Genomic DNA, 27,542 nt, shown 5'->3' on the forward strand with positions numbered 1-27,542 from the left:
TCGATCGACCGATCGATCCAGAGGCCTTCTGTTCATGACAGAATGTGACTGGATCGATCGGCTGATCGATCCAGAAGCCTTCTGTTCGCGGAATCAGCCCTCAATCGACCCATGGGTCGATCGAGGACCCCAGATCGATCCATGGATCGATCGGAGTTTCTGATTTCGCACTGGAACTCTGATTTCAGCACTAGTTCGTACCAAAATCTCACACAACAATTATCCAATGCATAGAAAATATTCTAATATCCACTAACTAGCATTCTAACATGATATAGTGCAAGGTTTATTAATTCATAGCATTTAAACCACTAGAAATACCGAAAAGTGTCTTAAGAAAAGAAACTAAGTTCTTAAATTGCTAAACTCCCTAAGGATCTTCATTCCAGGTTCCTGCCACACACACCATCACTGCATTGACCTCCAGCTTCCTCTGCTAGTCCATCTTTCCTTTACCCTTATCTGCAGTATAAGGAAAAATAGTATCTGTAAGCTTTAAGCTTAGTAAGAAACCATCTACCTCACTAAAACATGCAACGATGCAAACATGTTTTTAAAGAATGCTATTTGAAAACATGCACTGAATTTGTTAAAGCATGGCATACTGGAGTTACATGGCATAAACACTGAAACATAGCATGCATAATAAAATCTAAGCATAGAGCTATCTCATGATATCAACTAGGAGAAAAAAGCTGAAACTCTAACTGAAACTGAGCTAAAACTGAGCTAGTGCTGATCGTAAACTATAATCACATAACTAGATTATGAGTTTGAAAGCTATTATCATAATAAATGAAAATACATAATTATGTTGCTAGTGGGCCCGACAATTGTACTTTGCTGTGCGCGCATCCCTAACTAGAACCGGGTTTGCAAGTCCCGAATTTAGTAGGGTTACTAGGTTGTCTGAACCTAGGGACGACTGTGGGAGCCCAACCCAATGGATATCTAATCCAGTACAGTGCCACTGAAAATAAAATACTGAATATAGCTACCAATTGCTTACTTTGCTGTTTCTAGGTTATCTGCACCTAGAGCTAGGTTATCTGAACCTAGAGGCGACTGTGGGAGCCCACCCATTGGACCATAGTCCCATGTAAGCTGAAACTAGACTAATATACTGATTTAAATGCTACTAATGCATTTAACTGAGTTGTTAAAATATCTGTGGTGATATTTAGCTACACTAATCATTTTGTCGAACACTTGGTGTGCTCCAACTCTCCCCTCTAACAGGGAGACCACCTCTAGGCACCTGACAACGTCTAGAGCCTCCAACTGAAGGAGAATAACGTGTCTGGCCCATCTAGAGGTGCTCAACTAGATTCCTAGTTTGCGAGGAGGGTTTAAACACACCCTGGGTGCCGAAAAATCTGCATATAGCTAAACTAAAGGCATGCAATCAAACGAAAGCTACTTATACTGCAGGTGAGGGGTTTCTTACCTTCTATTCATAATTTCTTACGATTCTAATCGCTAGGTTTCCGGAGGAGACGATCCTTTCGACGATCTTCTCGCGTCTATGCGTTCCTCTCGCGGAGGGGAGCATCCTCGTGTCGAAGTCATCGCCGGAAAGTCCTCCTATGGCCCTAGGGGCGGAACCCTAGGCCTTCTTGTGGTTGGCGCCGAGAGAGGGAGGAGAGGGAGAGGTGGCGTCGGTGAGGTTAGGGTGAAGGAGAAGTTGCCGAACCAACACAAAAATAAACCAAACCCCAATTAAATTTTCTATTCATATTAAGTGGGTATTTCGGCCCAACTTAAACTTAAATATAAATGTTTCCCTTTCCTTTCAGCACGGCCCTGCTGGGTTCAACTGGTTACTAGAATTATCCGTAAACTATAGGTCTCGGGTTCAATTCCCGCTTAGGCCGTTTTCGTTTTCTATTTGTTTTTGCTACTTCCGCTACTCTAAAAATTCTGTAAAAATATCCTAAAATTCCAGAAAAATCATAGAATATTTCTAAAATAGTTTTGAGAATTTTCGGGCGTTACAAATGATCTCGCACCTCCCTAAATTGGTCGTCAGAAAGCTTGAAGTGACCCTCCAACAACTGTTGTTGGGCATTGTGCTTCTTGTGAAGAGATTCTAAGGAGGTACGGAAGTCAGAAAAATCAAAACTAGAGGGTCCCATGCCATAGGCGAAAGAATGCTTAGGAGGGTCCAGATGTCTGGAAGGCTGCGGGAAACCCGATGGTGGGGGTTCCTGGTGGTACTCGGGTTCTTCTACTATGGGAGGTACATTCTCGGGGGTTGGATCAGTGATCACCCAATTTGTAGGATTGCGAACTGAAGTGCGCTCGAGATAAGGAAGGGGTAGAGGGAAACTAAAAGCCCTAGGAAAGGCAAACCCATTCTCATCCCGACAAATCATCTTCATTGCAAGACAAGAATCGATGTTGATCTTGTCATTGCCATGAATAACCTCTAGTCCATCAAGCTCACAACCTAAATTATGTGCTATTGGAGTAATCAATCCACCAAACACAATTGCCCCCGAAGACGCCCTAGCTGCCCTTACTAAGGTTTGCAGGAAATGGAACCTGGAATCAAAATCAACTTTCTTCAACATTGCCCAAAGACAATAGAGTTCAATCTTTTTAATCACCCCGTCACTATCTCCTCGACCAAAAATTGTTTTGCTCATCACTCAGTGCATGTATCTAAAGGGCGGGTTTTGTATGCGAGATGCCTTGGCTCTAGAGGGTTCATAAGGGTCATTCGATCCGGTTATCGACCTCCAAAATTCATTCCATCTTATCCCACTATCAAATCCTTGGGCACCTCCATTAGGTAAACCAAAACAATCATTAAAATCATTAAAAGTCCTCCGAACTCCTTTGTTCATCATCCTAAAAGTTATGATCCCTATGTAGTCCTCTTCAGATGAATATTTAACATCAAGCGAACTCAAAAATTCAAGGACTAGACGAGGGTAAGTCAGTGCATGACAGTACATTATATCATTCCAATCCAAAGAGCTAATCATCCAATCAATATCATCCCTAATTCCTAGCATATCCATAGTGGCGGGATCCATATATTTCGTGCATACAATTTTCCTAGCGACAAGGTTATCATATCTAGCTTTTTGATCTTGATTTCTAAAGATAATATTAAATGTATTTTCGTTACCTTCGTCGCATGCTACCCTCTTCCCATTGCCTCTTGATGATGAAGCTTTCCCTTTGCCTTTGTCACCTCCCAGTGCATCTCCTTCTCCAGATCCACCACTTCCTCGACGAAGTCTCTTGAAAATCTGTGACATGGTGAGAGGATAGGAGTAGGGGAGAGGAGGAGTAGGGGATTAGCTTCTTTTTCCAAGGTTTTGGCTTGGGAATCTGTTAGATCTGGATGTAGATCTAAGGAAAAGTGGACTCTGGAGGGAGAAATTAGGGTTAGATGTGGTGTATTGGGGAGGGGAAGGTTTTTGGGAGAGAAGAAGGTAGAGGCTAGGGTTTCTTGGAGGAGGTAGGTGGCGCCGCATGGGGTGGGGCACGACCGTGTCTTATAGACACGGTCGGGTTAGATCAGGTTGCACGAGCGTGCCGAATGGCACGACCTCTTCTTTCCTCCCCTCGGTCGGGCTCGCACGGTCGTGTCGAATGGCACGGCCCAGGGCTTCCTCCTCTCTGGATTCTCCTGCACGGCCGTGCACGACCACTTTCCTTCTCTTCTTTTCACTAGCCACACAACCGTGCAAGGGTGTACGACCAGTGGCTTCTGCCTCTCTGCAAGCTCCGCACGGCCGTGTAGGGTCACACGACCACCTCCTTTAAGCGCGGGATGACTCGTCATATATTGTTTTGGCTTCCTCTGATGCCTCCACGCCCATGAAATGCTCACGACCAGCTCGTGGAGATAACGCACATCCTGAAAAGGAACACGAATTAAGTAATGCTACTCGACCAAATCTACTTAAAGAAATAAAAGGAAATAAAATGGACGATGAGACATTAAATCGAAGTGAAAAGAAAACCCTTGGGTTGCCTCACAAGAAGCGCTTATTGTAGGTCTTTAGCTCGACCCCGTTTCAGTCAGTGTGGGCTGAACTCGTTGGAGGACGACTCTCCTTCTAGGTTGATGCTCCAGCCTGCGCCTTTAGTTTCGCTCGTGCAGGATAGATGTATTTCTTACTGCTTGCTTGAGGGGAACTCTCATAGAAACCATGCTCCCCTTCTTCGTATGTGCTGATTTTGTGAGAATTTCCCTGGGAAGAGGGGTTGCATATGAAAGAATTGGACAAATCAAATTCAATCTTTCCCTTACCGATCTCCAAGGACAACTTATGGCTTTTTACATCGATGATTGCCCCAGCCTGGCAAGGAATGGTCTTCCAAGGATGATCGGTATCTTGGGATCTTTCTCCATGTCCAAGATAATGAAGTCTGTAGGAACTATGCATCCACCTACTTCAACTGGCACATCCTCCACTATTCCCATCGGGTACCTGCATGAATGGTCAGCTAGTTGCAGTGCCATCGTGGTCAATTTAATGTTCTGGAAACCCAGTTTCTTGCATATAGAGTACGGGAGCAGGCTGACACTGGCTCCCAAGTCACAGAAAGCTCTTGGTATAAGTTCAGAACCAATTTTGCACGGTATGGAGAAACTTCCTGGGTCCTGAAGCTTGGGTGGAGGATTCTCCATAAGGAGGGCGCTGTAATTTTCTGTCAGTTCTACAGTCTCAAAGTCGCCCTTTTGCCTTCTATTGGATAGGATTCCCTTTAAAAATTTCATGAACTTCGGCATCAGGTGCAGCGCATCTAACAATGGTAATTCAACTCAATTCTCTTTGACCTTTTTCAGAAACTGGTGGAACTCTTCATCCCTTTGGGATGCTATAAGCTTCTAAGGAAAAGGAATTGTGCGATTTTGTGGGGTAGTCTGAGGAGCTTCTTTAGTTTTTTTAGTAACCACTTCTCCATCCCTGTTTTACGTCTGATTGGGCATTAGGGGAGTGGGTTCCTTTTCTGAGTCAAGCTCCATCTGAGTCATGATTTGGGGGTTTCCCATAGTACATCCTCTCCATAGCTCAATGCGATTGTAATGTTCCACCGGATTTAAATCTATTTTCCCTGGGAATGTACCCTATGCTCTCGATACAGACTGAGCTATCTGGGCTATCTGGCTGTCTTGGATCTTCTGGTGTTTTTCTGAGTTCTCTAGCCTCTGAGTCAGTTGTTTGATCTCGCTCCTCATTTCCTTTTGATCCGAGAGAGCTTCCTCAAGCATCTTTTCAATCCTAGATAGCTGTGTAGGTTACTGCTGTTGATGAGTCTGCTGTCTAGGTTGGTAGGTCTGATGTGCAGGCCCCTGGTCCTGATTATTTTAGTATGAAAAGTTGGGGTGGTTCCTCCATCCAGGGTTGTATGTGTTGGAGTACAGATTGTTTTGCCTCTGATTATAGCCTATTATTGCATCGCTTGCTCAAGTTGGTTTATCTGTGCCTGCATTGGCCCAAGGGGCAAGTATCTTGAGTGTGGTCCGCACTTCCGTAGATGTCGCAAGCACAGACTATTGCATTATCTGTGTTGCTACCCATGTCTTCAAATTTCTTAGTCAGGGCGTCCAGCTTCACAGACATGAGTGTGAATGCATCCACCTCGAATTTTCCTGACGCCTTCATCTGATTTCCTGAGAAAGCATCGCTAGATCTTTCAGATGCCCACTGATGGTGGTTTAGTGCCACATTCTCTATTATCTCTTCAACTTCATCAAGGCTTTTGTTCATCAGTGCTCCTCCTGCCACAGAATTCAATGATACCTTCGTGTGATAATTTATTCCATTGTAGAAGGTGTGTAGAACCAGCCACTTCTTAAGGCCATGATGGGGGCACTGTCTATGCATGCTCTTGAACCGATCCCAGGCTTCAAATAGGGATTTTGAGTCTATCTGCTTGAAACGGGTAATCAGGTTCCTCATGTGGGAAGTCTTGCTTGGGGGGTAGAACTTATCTAAGAATTTCTGCTCACATTGCTCCCAAGACGATATGCTATCTGTTGGTAGAGAATTTAGCCACTGCTTGGCCCTGTCTTTCATAGAGAATCCGAAAAGAAGCAGTCTCACCGATTCTGGGGGAACCTCATTCACCTTCATCGTGCCATAAATTTCATAAAATAACTCTAGATGATGATTCGGGTCTTCGTGTGGTCCCCTTCGAATTGATTTCGTTGGACCATGTGGATTACTGCGGGCTTGATCTCAAAGTTGTTAGCATCGATGGGTGGTCGGGTGATACTGGATTGGACCCCTCGTGCATATGGTGCCGCATAATCTTTCAGCAGTTTATCGACCATTCTTCAGGATTCTTTTGCTGCTTGGAAAGCTTTCTGTAAATTCCTTCTCCTCAGAAAGTTCCTATCAATCTCTGGATCCAATGGTAGCAGCTGTTCTGAAAGGTTAGCTCTACGCACGCAGAAGAAAAGAGAAAAAGATAGAAAATATGACAGCAAGAAAAAAAAATGAATGCAGTAAGGAAGAAGAGTGAAAATATTTTATTAATAGTAGATTTTTTTTATATGCAGAGAATAAAGAAAACAAAGCCTAGTCTAATCCAATATGACTTACCTAGTGTTATGGACACAGTACCCGACAACAGCGCCAAAAACTTGTTATGCTTCCGCAAGTGCACGGATTCGTCGTCAGTAATAAAAATATCGATCCCACTGAGACTGGTTATAAGCACTAGCAATCGCTCACTTATGCTTAGCCAGAATACCAACGGTCTTGATCGAGCTAAGGGAAAAGAAAGGTCGAGGGAGAGAGTTGAGAGTCGCAAGGTCAAAATATTCACTTGGTGATGAGGAGTTCTAGGGGGTCAGTTTCGTCGTGGTAGTATTGATGTGTCTCGGTTTGTTTTACTCTCGCTATCCTTATTCCTGCTATTGCCAGAATCTAAATAGGTATTCTCAAGCGCCAGAATAGGGTAATACCCTAAGAAGTCTTGTCACGGTTTACCCCTGTCACTAGGGCACCTCGGTAAATCTTGAGTACATAACTCTAACTGGTAAATTAAGAATAATGAGTAGAGCTAAGCCTGGTCTCTCGCTCCATTCGGGAGAATCTGCCTTCCTCTCAATGAGCTATCCTAGATGTCCGTGAACGGGTTACCCCTGTCACTAGGGCCCCTTGGGTATACGATCTAGAGGTAATCCTCTACGAGGCTAACAAGTTCTTCTTAATCAAAAGTAAGCAATTAACAATTGAAACAAAGCATGAAAGTTCATCCAACAAGTATAAACACAATTCGAGTTTTACATCAATCCGTACCTTGACAAGGGATCTACTCCATGAATGCTATAGAGATATCCGAAAACATAGTATAGACAAACATACAATTCTCAGCAAGTAAGAAGGAATATGCTTATCGGGTGTCGAAGAGTGGCCTTCGGATCCAACTCTCAGCTTCTGGAGTCGATGTGGTGGTAGAAGTTCACTGAACGACAGTCTAAAGTGACATAGAATTGCTCCAAGATCTTTTTTGCCTTGACGGCTCGCCTCCTCCCTGGCAAAAAGGGTTAAAACCCTTATATAGCCTTAGGGTTTGACCGTGGCAGCACGACCGTGTAAGGGTGGCACGGCCGTGCCCTTCTTTGGTTCTATGCGTGGTTGCATGGCCGTGCAGGGTCGCACGACTGTGTAGCCCTTGGGCTTTGTCTCCTAGGGCACGACCATGTAGGGGTACACGACCGTGCAAATCTCCTGGGCAGGACTGTGCAGGGGTGCACGACCGTGTGCTCTTCCTCTCCTGTTTGGCCACACAGCCGTGCAGGGTTGCACGACCATGTTGTCTGGTTGGTTCCGGTGCATCAATACTCTCCGTTCAGGCTCCGAACCAAATAAAGAGCAGATATCCGAACAAGACAATAGATATGAAGAATACAAGATAAAAGATGCGATCATGTGAAGAATATATATGCATAAGTGAAGTGAATGTGTGCTAAAACATGCGTAAAAGATCATAATATTTGCACACATCAGGTGGCGGTTATTGCAGTGGGAGACGTCTACTTATCTTTTGATAGGAATAGAAGTTTGGTTTTAAGAAATTGTCTTTATGTACCCAGTTGTAGAAAAAATTTAATTTCAATTTCTAAACTGTATTTGGATGGATATTCCGTTTCTTTTAATAACAATGTGGTTATAAAGAGAAATAAGGTTATTATCTGTTCTGGTGCATTGGTTGACAATTTATATACTTTAAATCCAATTTCTTCCACAAAGCAACAGATAAAAATTAATAACACATCTTCTAATTCCAATAAGATAAAGGAACCTTCGGAGATGAAACAAACATATCTTTGGCATCTAAGACTTGGTCATATTAACTTAAGTAGGATTTAAAGGCTTATAGCTGATGGACTCTTGGGTTCATTAGTGATGGAACTTTCCAACCTGTGAATCTTGCTTGGAAGGTAAAATGACCAAGAGACCTTTTAAGGCTAAGGGGTATAGAGCCAAAGATGTGTTAGAACTGGTTCATTTTGATTTGTGTGGTCCTATGTCTATCCAGGCAAGAGGCGGCTTTGAATACTTTGTCTCTTTTATAGATGATTATTCGAGATACGGATACATTTACTTGATGCGCCGCAAGTATGAGTTCTTTGATAAGTTCAAAGAGTACAAGGCTGATGTGGAGAAATGTTATGGTAAAAGTATCAAGACATTACGGTCTGATCGTGGTGTTAAATACCTCTTAGGAGAGTTTAGGAATTACTTATCAGAGGCCGAGATTCAATCCCAATTATCCGCACCTGGTACACCTCAACAGAATGGTGTGCAGAATGAAGGAATAGGACTCTTATGGAGATGGTTATATTGATGATGAGTTATTCAGAATTACCAAATTCATTTTGGGGATACGCTTGGAAATGAAAGCGCACATTCTGAACTTGGTACCTTCTAAATCAGTACTGTCTACTCCCACAGAATTATGGAATGGGTGAAAGCCCAGTCTGAGACATATTCAGATTTGAGGTAGTCCAGCACATGTGCTGAGAGCAGATGATGATAAGTTGGAATCTCGTATAGAAGTTCGCGTGTTTGTGGGTTATCCTAGAAGAACGAAAGGTGGTTTATTTTATAGTCCTAAATACCAGAAGGTCATTGTTAGCACCAATGCCCAGTTTTTAGAAGAAGACTATATAATGGACCACAAGCCTAGAAGTAAAATTGTTCTAGAAGAAATTAGAGAGGACACGTCTACTTTAGTATCAACAGTACAAGATAAAGTACCACAAGAAACTGCAACACGTGTCACAAATGATACACAACCGAAGACAGTGCCTCATCGTAGTGGGAGGGTTGTGACGCTACCTGAGAGATTCATGTTTTTGGGAGAGTCTTCGGACTTGATCCCGGGTAAACATGGACCTGATCCCCGGACATATGACAAAGCACTCCAAGATAAAGATGCAGTATCTTGGCAAAGAGCAATGAATTCTGAAATAAAATCTATGTATTCTAATAAGGTCTGGGAGCTTGTAGAACCACCAAATGGTGTAAAAACTGTTGGATACAAGTGGATCTACAAAATGAAAAGAGGGATAGACGGGAAGGTAGAAACCCTCAAAGTAAGGCTTGTTGCGAAAGGGTATACTCAGAAAGAGGGAATCGATTATGAGGAGACCTTTTCACCGGTAGCTATGCTTAAGTCTATCCGGATACTCTTATCCATTGCCGCTCATATGGATTATGAGGCTTGATAAATGGATGTCAAGATAGCTTTTCTTAACGGAAGTCTTGAAGAAAACATTCATATGAAGCAACTAGAGGGGTTCATTGAAAAAGGCAAAGAGCATCTAGTGTGCAAGCTCAATCAGTCCATTTATGGACTGAAGCAAGCTTCAAGATCTTGGAACATTCAGTTTAATGAAGTAATCCAGTCATATGGATTTATTCAGTGTCCGGATGAGTCTTGTGTATACGAGAAGTGTAACGAAAATGTGATGGTATTTCTTGTACTATATGTAGATGACATTTTGTTAATTGGCAACAATGTCAAAGTGTTATCGGACGTAAGGGTATGGTTATCCAAACAATTCGATATGAAGGACTTAGGAGAATGTGCTCACATTCTTGGGATCAAAGTCAGAAGGGATCACAAGAAAAGGATGTTGTGCCTATCTTAAGCTTCTTATAGTGATACAATCCTTGCTCATTTTAGCATGCAAAACTCCAAGAAAGGTTTCTTACCTTTTCGGCATGGAATAGTTTTATCTAAAGAGATGTCTCCGAAGACATCAAAGGAGATAGAGGACATGAAGGCAGTTCCTTATGCTTCGGCTGTGGGAAGCCTAATGTATGCAATGCTGTGTACAAGACCGGATATCTGTTTTGCCATAGGCATGGTTAGCAGATATCAAAGTAATCCTAGGCAAGGACATTGGACTGCTGTAAAGCATATATCGAAGTACCTAAGAAGGACTAGAGATTATATGCTAATTTACCAAGCAGATAATTTGCTCCCTGTATGTTACACAGATTCAGACTTCCAATCAGATAGGGACAATAGTAAGTCTACATTAGGCTATGTGTTTACTTAGGAGGTGGAGCCATTGCATGGAGGAGTGTTAAGCAGAAATACGTTTCAGACTCAACCATGGAAGTTGAGTATGTGATAGCCTCTGAGGCAGCCAAAGAAGCTGTATGGCTTAGGAATTTCCTAATGGATTTAGATGTGATTCCTGGTTTGCCCAAAATCATCATAATTTATTGTGATAATAGCAGTGCAGTTGCAAACTCGAAGGAACCACGAGCCTATAAGGCGAGTAAATATATAGAGCGCAAGTACCACCTGATACGAGACATCGTCAAGCGAGGAGAAGTTGTTGTCGCCAAGATTACATCAGCAGATAACCTGGCAGATCCTTTCACTAAGACCCTTCCGGTGAAAGCTTTTGATCCGCATGTGGAGGGGATGAGAATCAGATGTATGGTAGCAGATATGACAGCTTAGTCTTTTAGTATAAGTGGGAGATTGTTAGAGTGTATACTAAAAGCCTAGCTTTTGTAAACATTTATTTTGAAATAAAGAATCACATTGGTCAAAAATATCTACATTTATATGCTAAGTGTAGTTGTTCAATTAATTTATATTGTAGATAACATAGTGTGTGGTGTCACACATAGAAGATCATGTTATCAATTCTTTATAAATTATAAACAGTAGCTCACGACTAAGATGGATAGGAACAAACCATTGAAATAGTCATACTGTAATTTGGTATTAGTTTATCTTAACTATAAAATTACACTAGTACACTCTGAGTGTATTGAGCAGGACCATTTAAGGTAAGTTCTTTTTGTGCTGACTTAATAAAAGAACAAGACCTTAGATATTATAGAAGTATGTGCTCTTAATCCTAATATAATAACAAGCACATATATTTAGTATTAATTTCTTTAACTTATCAATGGGTGAGATTTAGCTTGATAAATCAAAAGACCCGATAAGTTGGGAAATGATATTACTTATAGTGTGTGTTGTTGATTATAGAAGGAAACTGTGCCCTAGAAATCTAGGTTGATAATGTCCCCAAGAGGAGCTCATAAGGATTGTCATGTTAAACCTTGCAGGTGTACTTAGTTCGACATGACAATAAGGTTGAGTGGTACTACTCTTGGACTAAGATATTAATTAAAGAGAGTTGTCAGTAACTCATTTAATTAATGGATATTTGACATCTTAAACATAGGGAGACTAAACACACATAATAAGAAGGAGCCCAAAATGTAATTTGGGATTGGTGCGGTAGTTCAATAATAATTCTTTAGTGGTATGAATTATTATTGATGAAATTAATTTGGGTGTTCGGGGCGAACACGGGAAGCTTAATTTCATCGGGAGACCAAAACCAATTCCTCCTCTTGGTCCCTATCGTAGCCTCTTGTATATAGAGAATTATACCCACCTTTCTACCCACCTTGAGGTGGCCGACCAAGCTAGCTTGGAGCCCAAGCTAGGGCCGACCAAAACTAAGGGTGGAGCCAATTTAAGGTGGTCGGCCAAAGTTTGGATCCCAATCTTAGGTGGCCGACCATTAGAAAAATAAAAGGGATTTTATTTAAAATCTTTTCTTATGTGGATACCATGATTTTAAAAGAGAGTTTAAAATTTAAATCTTTCTTTCTATAAAAGATTAAGTGAAAGATTTGATATCTTTCCTTATTTGTAGGAAGATTTTAATTTTTGATAAACTTTCCTTTTTTGTAAGTATGTTCATGATTTAAAAAGAGAGTTTTAAAATTAAATATTTCCTTTTATAAGTTTCTATAAAAGATTAAGAAAAGATTTGATATCTTTCCTTATTTGTAGATTGAAAAGAAGATTTTAATTTTAGAGAAAACTTTCCTTTTTGGAAATCATCCACATGTTTTAATAGAGAGATTTTAATTTATAAGATTTCCTTTTATAACCAACCATGAAGGGAAAAATTATTAGAGAAATTTTTATTAAAATTTCGGAAGCAAATTAGGAAGTTTTAATTCTTGTGTTATTAAAACTTTCCTTGCTTGGAGCTATGAGGTGGCCGACCATGATGTTTTAAGAAAAGGAAATTAGTTTTAATCAATTAAATTTTCCTTTTCATGGAAAAGAAAATAAGGAAGTTTTATTTAAATTTTCCTTATTTGCTAAGACCAAGGATTATAAAAGAGAGGGAGGGGGTGCCTTCATGAGACACAACTCTATTCTATTTTCCTCCCTCTCTTCCTAGGTGGTGGCCGGCCCTAGTCCTTGCTCTTATCCTTTTCTCTTTTTCCTTGGTGGCTGGCGGCATCAATACTAGAGGGGTTTTTGGTGGCCGGTTCTAGCTTGGAGAAGAAGGAGAGAAAGGAGGCTTTGCTCTTGCATCCTTTGGAGCTCATTGGTTGGTGGCCGAATCTTCCTAGAAGAAAGGAGGCTTGGTGGTTCTCATCTCCGTAGATCATTGCCCACACAACGCCCGAGATAAGAAGAGGAATACGGTAGAAGATCAAGAGGTTATTGCTCACAAAGAAAGGTATAACTAGTAATTGTTTTCCGCATCATACTAGTTTTCTTTGTATGAATTCCAAACACAAGAGCCTAGTGATTCTAGATTTTCGGATTAGATATTCGAAGTTGTGTTTCTTTTGTTTTATTTTTCAAATTTGTGATTCGATTGTTCCTTTTGGTTAAACCTAGAGTTATATAAGGAAATTAAATATTATGTTTCTTTAAAAGGCTTTGTCTAGGCGGTGGTGGATGATCCCATACCCAAAAAGGCCTAGTGCCTCACCATGCAGTCCTGGAACCCAATTATAGAAATTAATATTTAATTGAATTTATAACAAAGGTGGATTTGGATCAATAATGTTAAGCATCGTTTGCGATCTAAGTCTAAACCATTAAGAACAGATAAGTTATATTTGGAATCAATAATGTTAAGTTCCGTTTGTGATTCCAAATTTAATTTCTAAAGAACACAATAGGTTGTTAGGAAAGGTTCAGGACTTGTACAAAATTTTTGTACAGTGGAACCGATACGATATTCCTAGGACCAACCAACAGGTGAGAGTCTGAAATGCCGACCAAGAGGTCGTTGATTGTGAGAGTATGCTCACTTATAACTCGCGCTGGGGTGAGAGTCTGGAACGCCAACCGAGAGGTTGTTGGTTGTGAGACCATGCTCACTTATAACTCGCACTGGGGCGAGAGTTTGGAATATCGACAGAGAGGTTGTTGGTCGTGAGACCATGCTCACTTATAACTCGCGCTGGGGCGAGAGTCTGGAATGCCGACCGAGAGGTCATTGGTCGTCAAGGGAAATGAGCCCATGGACCTAACCTCTGTGGCCCTTGAAGCAATATGTGACCATGATTTCTACCTCACCCCCTTGCAATTAAGCTTTGACCAAATTTGAATCTTTCCCTGATTCCGAGGTTGGAGTGAGGCGCCAAATTCTAATCAACGACTCCGGTTGCCTTCTATTCCTTTTCCCAAGGTAGCCGCATGGAATTTTCGGTCCTCGAGACATGGTCTCCCCGAGGCATGGTACAAATCCTCTCATACTATGATTTTCCTATGCTTTCTATCATAAATGTCGTTTCATAGAAAACAGCCACATGCCCCACTTACTCCTTCCGATAGGACGTCTGACGCACACTTTCTGCATGCGACCCGATGGTGCTTCTCTCCCTTTGATCTGAAGGCTACTATGTGTTACGCTATTTCGATTGCCCGACTAAAATCCTTAGGTCTCTTAAGAGTTTTAGTTTAAAAACCCTAAAGGCCTTGAGCGGCTGTTCATCGGTGCTTCGTCTTCCTTCGACTTTTCTTTCTTTGCTTGTCCTTCGTGTGTCTCCTTTGTAAGTGCTTCTTCTCCCTCATCTTCTGCTCCTACGTTTTGCAAATTGGTAATGACTAGAGAAATGGTAGTCCCCTGTTATGTGTACTTCTATCCTGATTTTGATATGAGTAACCTTAAGTCGGTACACTCTAGCCTGCAACTTTCTGAAGCATACAAGCTTTATCTTCCTGGGCCTGAGACCATCCTTATCCTCCTCCCTCCAACTTCATGACTTTCTTCAAGGACCAACTTCTTGGCGGTCTACGCTTTCCTATCCCTTCCTTCTTTTCATCGTTGAGTCAGTATTTTGGTATCTCTTTATCTCAATTCGCCCCCAATGCCTTTCGCGCCATGTGCGGAATGGTAATTCTGTATCATTTGTATGAGATTCCCTTAACTACTCAACTCTTTCATCATTTATATTCTCTCAAACAATCTGAGCCTAGTGTTTTTATAGTGTAATCTAGGACCAGGTATAAGTTCTTTGAAGGAATGCCTTCTTCCAATAAAGGCTGGAAGTCCCGTTTCTTCTATGTACAGTTGCCTGAGTTTGTGACTTGGCCTATTGAATGGTGTCCCAATCTTCCCACTCCTTTTGAGTTAAGTGACCATCAACAACAGCCAGATTGTTTCGTAACATATGGAAAATTTGATGGGGTGCAACTCTAACTCTTTTTCATGCTACGAAAAATCATGTTGTACACCTTCGGGCTAAGCCCCATCAGGATGCCTCTAACTGCCCCCTTTGGTAAGATCAAACAACTCTCCTTTCATGTCTTCACTAATTGAGGTATTTTCCTTTACCTGCAGAAGTCATCATGTTCAAGGCTTTTGCCCTTGGCTCTTCCGCAATGCCCAGCGACATCCTTAGGAAGCGAGGAAGAGAAATTATGTCCAGCCAGGAGGTCCCCTAGGCTAGCGTCTCTACAGGGGCCTCCTCTCAGAGGTCGGGGGAGCACGAGGCTTCGAGCATAAATCTCTCCCTTCAGAAGAGCTCCCCGCCGAGGTAACTGCTAGTGAGAAGGTGTCTTTCCCGGCCGCCAAGTGACCCTTGCGCCTTCAATGCAAGAGGCGACGTGTCACTCCCTTAGTCCAATCTTCCCCTCAGAGGTCGCCTCTGTCATGGGTGATTGGGAAGGCCAAAATCGTCGCCCGGGAAAGCACTCTAACTTCTTCAGAGGCTGCGGCCTCTTCTCCTATCCTTACCTCAGTCTAGGAGTAAATATCCTCCTGAGCAGAAGGCCAGCCAGGGACTTCTACAGCTTTTGTTCCTCCTTCATTGAGCAAATGATCGCCTAGGGCTCCTTTACCCCTTCTGTCCCCAAGAAGCGATCCAAGGGACGGTATGCTTTCGCCTCCTCGTTTCAGCTGCCGTCCCTTCAGGTGCTGGGTCCAACCCTTCCTCCAACACTTCTCCCAACTGTGGCCAAGTACAACTGCATGGTGCCTTGGACGACTCATGGAAGAGCACCACCGACCAAATTTTGGAATACCCTCAACTGGACTTAGCCGACCAGTTTTCTCAACTAATAGTGTCGGTAAGTGTCATCTACTTCCTTTCTTTTCCTCAAGTCATCTCTAATACTACATTCTTTATAGACCTACGTTATGGGGCTAAGCCTCTCCCAATATGTAGTCAGTCTGCATCGGGAGAATGTGTCTCTTAGGGCTCGAATTCAAGAATGACATCTCTTGTGACCGCATGCCAGGATTTTATCTAACGACCCCCCAAGAGCCTGATTCAATCCCACCTGCAGGCGGTGGAGGACCAAACCTGAACTCCGTAGGACCTAGCCCAGGCAGAGTCTGAGAAGGTGAAGTTCCTAAAGGTCGCCCTGAACACCAGTGAGTCCAAGCTTAAATCCGAGGGCTTGAGGTGCGTTCACATCCTGGCTGACTTAGAGGCGAAGGACACAGATGCTACCAACCTCTCCTCACAATTGCAGGACCTCCAAAGGGCACTTGGCTCCTTGCGGGCAACCTGGCGACTAAAATGGCAGATCTGTTTACCAGTGTCAATCGAGAGGCCACCCTCCAGAAGCAATTGGATGCAGCTTAGGCTACTCTCAAGTTTGTGCAGGTGGAGCTCTCGGTGTTGAAGGTGGAGACTACAGCTGCTCACCAGGAGTTGGCCGATGCACGGTGTTGGTGCAATTTGCACTGACGATCTAACTTAGGTTTTGATGAATGATAAGTAAGTTAAGTTAGATTCTATTATGATCTAATCACATGATTAAGTATGCAGTACGAAGTTCAGATAGGTCTTGGCAAGAAATCCAGCTAGGTAAACGGGCTGATCGAATAGTTGGTACGAATTATCAGCCGAGTGAAGGTCGAGCGAGCATTAGTATACGTATATGTGCTCGGCCGATCCGAGCCCGACCGAGTGTAAAGGCACTTAGCCTCATATATAGTTTTTAGTATATTATTGGCCGACTGAAGGGCGGGCGAGCACCAGTGTGCGTATATGCGCTCGGCCGGACAAAGCCCGACCAAGCGTAAAAGTATTTGACCTTATAGAAGCTTTTAGTATATTACTGGCCGAGTTAAGGCCGAGCGAGCATCGGTATACATATATGTGCTCGGCTGGACAAAGCTCGACCGAGGGTAAAAATACTTAGCCTTATATATAGTTTTTAGTATATTATCGACCGAGTGAAGGCCGAGCGAGCATTAGTATATGTATATGTACTTAGCCGGGCAAAGCCTGACCGAGCATAAAGGTGTTAGAGTGTAAACTAAAAGTCTAGTTTTTTTGTAAACATTTATTTTGAAATAAGAATCACATTGGTCAAATGTCTACATTTATGCTAAGTGTAGTTGTCTATTTAATTTATATTGTAGATAACATGGTGTGAGGAGATACACAGACGTTCATGTTATCAGTTCCTAATAAATTATAAATAGTTACTCACAACCAAGATGGAAATGGGACAAACCATTGGAGTGATTGTAGTGTAATTAGGTATTAGTTTATCTTGACTAATAAATTACACTAGTACACTATGAGTGTATTAAGCAGGACCATTTGAGGTAGTATCTTTTTATACTGACTATATAAAAGAACAATACCTCTGTTATTATGGAAGTGTGCACTCTTAATCATGATATAATTGATAGATCGTTGGAAGCGATAAGGGGGGGGGTGAATATCGCTTGTTTTAAAACTTTTCTTTTCCTTTTCAAATCAGAAATGTGCAGCGGAACTTAAAGAAAGAGACACGTTTATTTACTTCGTTTGGAGCCTAGCTCGACTCCTACTCGAAGCCCCGCGGTCCTTGACCGCATCGATGGGCAAACCAATATAACACTTCTTTCCGAAACCTTCGGAGAGAAGTGGATCGTACAGTTACAAGGATGTAAGATAGTAACACTCTACTATCTTATAGAATTAAGTACAATACAAAAAGAAATATACTGACAATGGAAATTCAAAGTCAAAGCTCGGTCGGATGGAGTAGCTTTGCAGGACTGATGAGAATTCGTAGCACGACAAGCTTGCAGACAGGCACTTGAATAGATCAGAAAAATTGTTCTTCTGGCCTTTGTCTTTGAGTCTGAATTTATATGTGTACTGGAGGTTCGGTCGACCGATCCCTCTATTCGGTCGACCGAACCCGCTCCCTTCCTTCCTGGCTGAAGTTCAAAGCTGGCTCAATCTTTTGCATTTACTGGTCTTTAATGGTTCGGTCGACCGAACCCCTTTTTCGATCGACCGAACAGCCTCCTTCTGTTAGAGTGTATACTAAAAGCCTAGCTTTTGGTATAAACATTTATATAGAAATAAGAATCACATTGGTCAAATGTCTACATTTATGATAAATGTAGTTTTTCAATTAATTTATATTGTAGATAACATGGTGTGTGGTGTCACACACAGAGGATCATGTTATCAGTATCTTATAAATTATAAATAGTAGCTCATGACCATAATGGAAAGGAACAAACCATTGGAAGGTCGTAGTGTTATTAGGTATCAGTTTATCTTGACTGTATAATTACACTAGTACACTCAGAGTGTATTGAGTAGGACCATTTGAGGTCGTTTCTTTTATACTGACTTTATAAAGAAACAAAGACCTCGGTTATTATGGAAGTGTGTGCTCTTAATCCTAATATAATAACAAGCACATATATTTGATATTTATTTCTTTAATTTATCAATGAGTGAGATTTAGTTCGATAAATCAATAAGCCCGATAAGTTGGGAAATGGTATCACTTATAGTGTGTGTTGTTGATTATAAAAGGAAACTGTGTCCTAGAGATACTAGGTTGATAATGTCCTCAAGAGGAGCTCATAAGGATTGTCATGTTAAACCCTGCAGGTGGACTTAGTCCGACATGATAATAAGGTTGAGTGGTACTACTCTTGGACTAAGATATTAATTAAATGAGTTGTCAGTAACTCACTTAATTAGTGGACATTCGATATCTTAAACACAGGGAGACTAACACACTCATAATAAGAAGGAGCCCAAAAATGTAATTTGGGATTGGTGCGGTAGTTCAATAATAGTTCTCTAGTGGAATGAATTATTATTGATAAAATTAAGTTGTGTGTTAGGGCGAACGGATGCTTAATTTTATCGGAGACCAAAACCAATTCTTCCTCTCGGTCCCTATCATAGCCTCTTATTTATAGAGTACTATACCCACCTATACCCACCTTCATACCCATGAGAAAGGGGCCAAGCTAGCTTGTGGTTCAAGCTAGGGCCGGCCAAGCCTTGCTTGGTGCCCTAGCAACCCAAGCTTAGGTGGGGCCCTCATTAAAATAAAAGAATTTTAATTTTAATTTTTATTATGTGGAAGATATAATTTATTACAGAGAATTAAAATTAAAATATCTCTCTTTAAAAGATCTACAAAAGATTAAAAGAAAAAGATTAGATCTCTTTCCTTATTTGTATATTAGAAAGATATTTTATTTTTTCTCTCTGAAAAATTATTCACATGTTGAAAATTAAAATTATAGAAATTTCTTTTTATCAACCATGAAGGGATTTTAAAAGGAAATTTTATTTTTTTTAAAATTTCCAAAGACAAAAAAGGAAGTTTTAATTGTTGATTAAAATTATCCTATTTGCTCTACATGAGGTGGCCGGCCACATACAATTAATTAGGAAAATTTATTTAATTTTTTCTTAATTAATTGTTGACAAGGAAAGTTAAGGAAATTTTATTATAAATAAATTTCTTTATTTGCCAAAGCCAAGGAATATAAAAGAAGGGGTAGGGGTGCCTTCATGGTGAACAACCTCTATTATTTTTCCTCCCTCTTTTCCTTGGTGTGGTGGCCGGCCCTTCCCTTTCTCTCTTCTCCTCTTGTTGGCCGAAACCTATCTTCTTGGTGGAGCTTTTGTTTGTGGCCGGATCAAGGAAGGAGAAGAAGGAGAGAAAGCAAGTCACATCTCTAGCATCCCTTGGAGCATTGGTGGTGGCCGAAATTATTCATCCTTGAAGAAAGTTATTGTGGCCGGCCATCCTCTTTCTTTCTTCCTCTTTTGTGGTGGCCGAAACTTATCTCTTGCTTGGAGTTCTTGTGGTGGCCGGATACTACTTGGAGAAGAAGAAGAAGAAGGAGAGAAAGCTTGTATCCCTTGGAGCTTGGTTGGTGTTTTGTTCTTCGTCCTTGGTGAAGCTTCTTTTGTGTTGGCCGAACCTAGCTAGGAGAAGAAGAAGGTGCTTGGTGGTTTCTCATCTCGGAAGATCGTTGCCCACACAACGTCCGAGGTTAGAAGAGGAATACGGTAGAAGATCAAGAGGTCTTTCTAGAAGGTATAACTAGTAATTTTTCTTTCCGCATCATGCTAGTTATTTATGGAAATAATACCAAATACAAGAGGCTTACGTTCTAGTATTTCGAATATGTTTTTCGAAGTTGTGTTCTTTTGTTTTTTTTCCTTGTGATTTGATTGTTCTTTTCGGTTAACTTAAAGTTATTTTAGGAAATTAAATATTAGATTTCTATAAAAGGTTTTATCTAGTCGGTGGTGGTTGCTCCCATATCCAAGAAGGCCATGTGCCTCGCCACGTCAGTACTGGGAACCAATTATGGAAATTAATATTTAATGGAATTAATAACTTAAGGCGATTTGGGTCGAACGTGTTAAGTTCCGCAGGAGACCCAAGTCAAAACCTAAAAGAACGAATAGATTAAGTTTTGGATCAAACGTGTTAAGTTCCGCAGGCGATCCAAAATTTAATTTAAAAGAACACATGGTAGCTAGGAAAAGGTTCAGACCTTTGTACAAAATTTTTGTACAGTGGAACCTCTAGGTTTTCCGAGTAGCAACCAACAATTGGTATCAGAGCTAGGGTTTTGCCTCTGTGTATTTGGTATTAGTTTAATTATGCACATGTCATACATAATTTAGGCAGGATAATAGTAGGATGTGCTAACTTTGTGGATGCGGGATCCAATTATTATGGCTTTTAGTTATTATGTGTGTGATTGGACCCTTGGACATGTCAAGGGCATTTATATGTGTGCATGATTGTATTATAAAATACAGCAGGAGCTGTATTTAGTTTTATTAGGATTTTATTTTTGATCTAGATACATGTACATTCCTTTTATGGAATATAGGATCAAAAATGTAAAATTCTATTTATATCGCGGATCGAATCTTGCAAAGCGTGGAACCTTCTAAGGACCAGAGGCGCAGCGGAACTAGGAGCAAGATGGATGCGACAGCTAGACCCGGTGGCGTTGGCCAAATATGGCAGCAGCTTGGGATGACAACACACGGAGGACAACTAGAGATAAAAGCCATAATAGTTGAAAATTAGATTTTCTATTTATTGCTTTTATATTGTGCTGTGTGTGCATGTTGGTTTACATATTTAGTAGGCTAGCATAGTTAAAATTCCTCATTTATAAATAACTAAGTGGGAGAGGGATTTTTAAGTAAATCCCATGGTCTCCATTACTGGTTTGTAAGTGATGCAAACAAGCTTGCGCGTTGGCTCTGAGTGCCTTCCTCCATAACGGATGAGCTTGTTTGTGGATCACTAGAACAGACTTCCATTTTTGGATGACTATAGGAAGTTAATTAAGAGCGTGTGATCTTCCCCAACAGAAGGGGCATAATCTTATTAATGGACTTAGTGTCAAGTAATGGTATACACTTAGACACATTTAATAGTATCCTCCCCAACGGAGTCACTACTATCACTTGTGTGACCAAAGGGAAACCAACTATTGATTTGTCATAAAACTAGATTGGCAATATAATAAAATTAATAAACACCTCTTACAAATGTTTGAATTTGTATACGTCCACACTAACGTGGCATACAAGATTCATGGTGTTTGAGATAATTTTATTTGTCAAAAAGTTATATTGACAAGATAATCAATGGGTAAAACCCTCCTCTTACAAATGATGAATTTGTATACGTCCACACTAACGTGACATGCAAAATTCACGGTGTTTGAGGTGTTGGTGAATTTAAATAATATTGTTTGAGGAATCAATGTTATTTTAAATTCAAAGAGTTTTGACCAAATATTTGATCAAAGACAGATCAACTATTAATTTTATTCGTCAAGTTGACGAGATAATAAAATTAATGAATAAAATCTCCTCTTCGATTTTGTATACACAAAATTCATGGAGATTTTAAGGAGTTGATCTTGACCAAATTTTTTTGTGATTCTTAGGATGTTTGTCAATCCCTAGTAGTCATACTATAGAAAAAGACTTAGTAGTCCTAATTGTAATGATTGGAAATAGGACTTGGACATTAAGGTAGACTGTCTTCTTAGAACTAAGAACAATTTAGGTGTATTTAATTCATTAGTTGAAACATGTCTAGTGGTGTTATCTACCAGAACCTGGAGTGTAGATACAAGATGCCATTAGTCATGTCTGCAATTCCTTGCAGGGTTCCAGGAAACCCGACAACTAAATGAAAGATAAATCACCGTCCACATGGGCACTACTGTAAAAGTGGTAGCTGTTGCAGTGGGAGATGTTTATCTTTTGATAAGAATAAAACATGGATTTTTGAGTAATTGTCTTTACGCACTAAGTTTAGAAAGAACTAGTTTTCAGTTTCTAAACTATTCAAAGAACTTGATATTCTGCCTCTTTTAATAACAAAGTTGTTATTAAGAAAAAGAGGGAAGTTATCTGTTCTGGTACGTTGGTTGACAATTTATAAATCTAATAACTCTCACGATGCAACAAATGGAAATTAGTAATATATCTTCTAACTTTAAGAGGAAGTAACCTTCGGAAATGAACCAATTATATCTTTGGCATCTAAAGCTAGGTTATATTAACTTAAGTAGGATTCATTGGTAGCTGATGAACTTTTGGGTTCATTAGTAGTGGAAATCTTTCCAAACCTGCGAGTCTTACTTGGAAGAAAAAATAACCAAGAAGCTTTTAAGTCTAAGGGGTATGGAGTCAAAGATATGTTGAAATTGGTTCATTCTGATTTGTGTGATCCTATGACTATCCAGACAAGAGGTAGTATTGAATATTTCGTCTATTTTATAGACAACTATTCAAGATACAAATAAATTTACTTAATGTACCACAAGACTAAGTACTTTGATTAGTTCAAAGAGTACTAGGCTGATGTGGAGAAACAACAAAGTAAAAAGACACTATGGTGAGATCATAGTTGCAAGTACCTCTTGGGAGAATTTAGGAGTCACTTATCAGAAGTAGGGATTTAATCCCAACTAACTGCATCTGGTACACCCCAACAGAATGGTGTAGTAGAAAGAAGGTAAAGGACTCTTATGGAATAATTAGATAGATGATGAGTTATTCAGAGAATTACCAAGTTTGTTTTAAGGATAAAACTCTGAAAAGGAAAGTGAACATAGTACCTTCCAAGTTAGAACTCTCTACTCATATAGAATTGCTGAATAGGCGTAAGCCTATTTTGAAGCATATTCGGATTCGGGTAATCCAGCACATATGTTAAAGAGAGATAATGATAAGTTAGATAGGAGTTCACTTGTTTGTAAGTTATCCTAGATAAACAAAAGTAGGTTTATAATCTTAAAAATCAGAAGGTCATTGTTAGCATCAATGACTGATTTTAAAAGGACTATATAATGAACCACGTGCTCATAAGTAAATTTGTTCTTAAGGAAATAATAAAAGACATGTCTAATCTAGTACCAACTGTACAAGATGAGATACCACAAGAAAACTGTAACACGTATCACAAATGATACACAATTGCAGAAAATGCCTTGTCGTAGTGGGAGGGTTGTTAAGCAACCTTAAAAGATTCATGTTTTGGGAGAGTTTTTGAACTCGATCCCTGAAGGACATGAACCTGATCTCCGGACATATGACGAAGCACTCCAAGATGAATATGTAGCATCTTGGCAAAGAGTAATGAATAATAGAATTAGAATATATGTATTCTAATAAAATCTGGAAGCTTGTAGAACCACCAAGTGGTGTAAAAGCCTTTGGGTGTAAAAGGTCTAAAATAGGAAAAGAGGATAAGACAGGAAGGTAGAAACCTTCAAAGCAAGGCTTGATGAAAAAGGAAATTTTTTTTTACTGGTAGCCATGCTTAAGTCTATCCGGATTCTTTTATCTATTTGGCAAGTGGATGTCAAGACAACATTCCTTAATGGAAGTCTTGAAGAAAGCATCCATATAAAGCAACCAGAAGGGTTCATTGCAAAGGGCTAAGAGCATCTTGTGTAAAGCTCAATCAGTCTATGGACTGAGGCGAAGCTTCAAGGTCTTGGAATATCCGGTTTATCAAAGTAATTCAGACCTATGGATTTATTTAGTAATCGGATAAGTCTTGTGTATACAAAAGGTGTGATGGAAGCGTTGTGGTATTTCTTGTACTATACGTAGATAACATTTTTGGTAGTTGGAAATAATATCAAAATGTTGTCAGAAGTAAGGGTATGGTTATCCAAACAATTCGATATAAAGGACTTGGGAGAATGAATATATTCTTGAGATCAAAGTAATAAGGGATCGCAAGAAAAGAATATTTTACTTATCCCAAGTTTCATACATCGGAAAAATCCTTGCTCGTTTTAAAGCATGCAAAACTCCAAGAAAGGTTTCTTACCTTTTCAGGATGGAGTAACTTTATCTAAAGATATGTCTCTGTATACATCAAAGGAGATAAAGGAAATAAAGGCAGTTCTTTATGCTTCGGCTGTCAGAAGCCTAATGAATGCTATGCACGAGATAAGAAATCCATTTTGCCAAGGGCATAGTTGGCAGATATCAAAATAGCTTTGGACAAGGACAGTGGACTGCAGTAAAGCATATATTGAAGTACCTTAGAGACACTAGAGATTATATGCTAGCTTATAAGGCAGTTAATTTGGTCCTTGTGGGTTGCATGGATTTTGACTTCCAATCGGATAGGGACAATAATAAGTCAACCTCGGGGTTTTGTGTTTACTTTAGGAGGTAAAGTCATAACTATGGAAGAGTGATAAGCATAGGTGTTTTTCTGGACTCCACCATAGAAGCTTAGTATATGGCAAGCCTCTGAGGTAGCTATAAAAGCTGAATGACTCAATAATCTCAAGATAAACTTAGATATGATTTCTGGTTTGCCCAAAAATTATTATAATTTATTGTAATAATAGTGATGCAGTAGCAAACTCGAAGAAGTCATAAGTCCATAAGGCAAGTAAACACAATAGAGCGCAAGTACCACCTAATATGAGACATCGTATAACGAGGAAAAGTTGTTGCCGCCTAGATTGCATCAGATGATAACCTGAGAGATCCTTTCACTAAGCCCCTTCTAGCGAAAGCTTTTGATCGGCATATGGAGGGGATGGGAATCAGATGTATGGCAACAGATATGACAGCTTAGTCTTTTAGTATAAATGGGAGATTGTTAGAGTATATACTAAAAGCCTAGCTTTTGTAAACATTTATTTTGAAATAAAAAATCACATTGATCAAAAATGTCTACATTTATGCTAAGTGTAGTTGTTTAATTAATTTATATTTTAGATAACATGGTGTGTAGTGTCACACACAGAAGATCATGTTATCGGTTCTTTATAAATTATAAACAGTAGCTCACGACCATAATGGAAAGGAACAAACCATTGGAAGGTCGTAGTGTAATTAGGTATCAGTTTATCTTGACTATATAATTACACTAGTACACTCAGAGTGTATTGAGTAGGACCATTTGAGGTCGTTTCTTTTATACTGACTTTATAAAGAAACAAAGACCTCGGTTATTATGGAAGTGTGTGCTCTTAATCCTAATATAATAACAAGCACATATATTTGATATTTATTTCTTTAATTTATCAATGGGTGAGATTTAGTTCGATAAATCAATAAGCCCGATAAGTTGGGAAATGGTATCACTTATAGTGTGTGTTGTTGATTATAAAAGGAAACCGTGTCCTAGAGATACTAAGTTGATAATGTCCTCAAGAGGAGCTCATAAGGATTGTCATGTTAGACCCTGCAGGTGGACTTAGTCCGACATGATAATAAAGTTGAGTGGTACTACTCTTGGACTAAGATATTAATTAAATGAGTTGTCAGTAACTCACTTAATTAGTGGACATTCGATATCTTAAACACAGGGAGACTAACACACTCATAATAAGAAGGAGCCCAAAAATGTAATTTGGGATTGGTGCGGTAGTTCAATAATAGTTCTCTAGTGGAATGAATTATTATTATTGATAAAATTAAGTTGTGTGTTCGGGGCGAACACGGGATGCTTAATTTTATCGGGAGACCAAAACCAATTCCTCCTCTCGGTCCCTATCGTAGCCTCTTATTTATAGAGTACTATACCCACCTATACCCACCTTCATACCCATGATAAGGGGGCCGGCCAAGCTAGCTTGTGGTTCAAGCTAGGGCCGGCCAAGCCTTGATTCATGGGTGGCCGGCCCTAGCTTGAACCCAAGCTTAGGTGGCCGGCCCCCATTAAATTAAAAAAAATTTTAATTTTAATTTTTATTATGTGGAAGATATAATTTATTACAGAGAATTAAAATTAAAATATCTCTCTTTAAAAAGATCTACAAAAAGATTAAAAGAAAGAGATTAGATCTCTTTCCTTATTTGTAGATTGGAAAGATATTTTATTTTTTTCTCTCTGAAAAATTATTCACATGTTGAAAATTAAAATTATAGAAATTTCTTTTTATCAACCATGAAGGGATTTTAAAAGGAAATTTTATTTTTTTTTAAATTTCCAAAGACAAAAAAGCAAGTTTTAATTGTTGATTAAAATTGTCCTAATTGCTCTACATGAGGTGGCCGGCCACATACAATTAATTAGGAAAATTTATTTAATTTTTTCTTAATTAATTGTTGACAAGGAAAGTTAAGGAAATTTTATTATAAATAAATTTCCTTATTTGCCAAAGCCAAGGAATATAAAAGAAGGGGTAGGGTGTCTTCATGGTGAACAACCTCTATTATTTTTCCTCCCTCTTTTCCTTGGTGTGGTGGCCGGCCCTTCCCTTTCTCTCTTCTCCTCTTGTTGGCTGAAACTTATCTTCTTGGTGGAGCTTTTGTTTGTGGCCGGATCAAGGAAGGAGAAGAAGGAGAGAAAGCAAGTCTCATCTCTAGCATCCCTTGGAGCATTGGTGGTGGCCGAAATTATTCATCCTTGAAGAAAGTTATTGTGGCCAGCCATCCTCTTTCTTTCTTCCTCTTTTGTGGTGGCCGAAACTTATCTCTTGCTTGGAGTTCTTGTGGTGGCCGGATACTACTTGGAGAAGAAGAAGAAGAAGGAGAGAAAGCTTGTATCCCTTGGAGCTTGGTTGGTGTTTTGTTCTTCGTCCTTGGTGAAGCTTCTTTTGTGTTGGACGAACCTAGCTAAGAGAAGAAGAAGGTGCTTGGTGGTTTCTCATCTCGGAAGATCGTTGCCCACACAACGTCCGAAGTTAGAAGAGGAATACGGTAGAAGATCAAGAGGTCTTTCTAGAAGGTATAACTAGTAATTTTTCTTTCCGCATCATGCTAGTTATTTATGGAAATAATACCAAATACAAGAGGCTTACGTTCTAGTATTTCGAATATGTTTTTCGAAGTTGTGCTCTTTTGTTTTTTTTTTCCTTGTGATTTGATTGTTCTTTTCGGTTAACCTGTTATTTTAGAAAATTAAATATTAGATTTCTATAAAAGGTTTTGTCTAGTCGGTGGTGGTTGCTCCCATATCCAAGAAGGCCATGTGTCTCGCCACGTCAGTACTGGGAACCAATTATGGAAATTAATATT

The 27,542-nt window shown here is 39.9% G+C and overlaps 1 pseudogene; it reads left to right on the forward strand.

The window, feature by feature from the left end:
• The first annotated feature begins 5,823 nt into the window (after positions 1 to 5,823).
• On the forward strand, positions 5,824 to 5,895 carry LOC122003209 (annotated as a pseudogene).
• Positions 5,896 to 27,542: the final 21,647 nt, after the last annotated feature.

Source organism: Zingiber officinale, chromosome 7A (genome assembly GCF_018446385.1).
Source record: "Zingiber officinale cultivar Zhangliang chromosome 7A, Zo_v1.1, whole genome shotgun sequence".
Taxonomy (NCBI): domain Eukaryota; kingdom Viridiplantae; phylum Streptophyta; class Magnoliopsida; order Zingiberales; family Zingiberaceae; genus Zingiber; species Zingiber officinale.